Genomic DNA, 1,307 nt, shown 5'->3' with positions numbered 1-1,307 from the left:
AAAAAAAAAATAGTATTAGAATCCCTTCTACCTCTCCCTTTTCCTTGCTAGGCTCAGACCATTCTCCCTACTGCCAATGTCTGCATCTTAACCCCACTGGGACCCTTAGTACTACAGTTTCTCCCATTGGTAACACAGACTTTGGAGGCAATTCTAGATGAGCAGTCTGTTTCTTAGTTAGGTGAGTTTCTAAAAGTCACTTAACCTCTCTGAGCTTCAGTTCCTTCCATGTAAAAATAACAATCATTCTCTGACAGATCAATGGCACAGAAGAATGGGAGGGAAGGCAACTGTTTAGAATAAAAGAGATTCATGAGACAAAAAGAACATGCCATATGTAAGGCCTTATTAGGCTCTGATTCTGACAAACTAACTGTAGTTTAAGACAATCAGGGACCTCTGAAAACAGTCTGGGAGGCTTGGCGCCTGTAGCTCAGTGGCTAGGGCGCCAGCCACATGCACCCAAGCTGGCGGGTTCGAACCTGGCCCAGGCCTGCTAAACAACAATGACAACTACAACAACAAAAAACAGCCAGGTGCTGTGGTGAGTACCTGTAGTCTGGGCTACTTGGGAGGCTGAGGCAAGAGAATCATATAAGCCCGAGACTTTGAGGTTGCTGCAAGCAGTGACACTACAGCCCTCTACTGAGGGTGACAGTGAGACTGTGTCTCAAAGAAAAAAAAGAAAGGCTCAGGGCCTGTAGCTCAGTGTCAGGGCCAGCCACATACATGGGGGCTGGCAGGTTCAAACCCGGCCAGTGCCTGCCAAACAACAATGACAACTACAACAAAAAAATTGCAGGGTGTTGGGTGGTGCCTGTGGCTCAGTGAGTAGGGTCCCATATACCGAGGGTGGCAGGTTCGAACCCAGCTACAGACAAACTGCAACAAAAAATAGCTGGGCATTGTGTCAGGCGCCTATAGTCCTAGCTACTCAGGAGACTGAGGCAAGAAAATTGCCTAAGCCCAAGAGCTGGAGGTTGCTGTGAGCTGTGACACCATGACACTCTACCGAGGGTGACAAAGTGAGACTCTGTCTCTAAAAAAAAAAAAAATAAATAAAATTTGCAGGATGTTGTTGCAGGTGCCTATAGTACCAGCTACTTGGGAGGCTGAGGCAAAGAATCTCTTAAGCCCAAGAGTTAGAGTTTGCTGTGAGCTGACATCACAGCATTCCACCGAGGGTGACATAGTAAGACTGTCTCCAAAAAAAAGGTTGGGGGAATTAGACAATGTTAAGATATTCTTGGCTCGGCGCCTGTGGCTCAAGCGGCTAAGGCGCCAGCCACATACACCTAAGGTGGCAG

The sequence above is a fragment of the Otolemur garnettii genome, unplaced genomic scaffold (assembly GCF_000181295.1).
Source record: "Otolemur garnettii isolate 467f Iridium unplaced genomic scaffold, OtoGar3 scaffold00156, whole genome shotgun sequence".
NCBI classification, from domain to species: domain Eukaryota; kingdom Metazoa; phylum Chordata; class Mammalia; order Primates; family Galagidae; genus Otolemur; species Otolemur garnettii.
The sequence above is the reverse complement of the archived record's forward strand: the minus strand, read 5'-3'. Positions refer to the sequence as shown.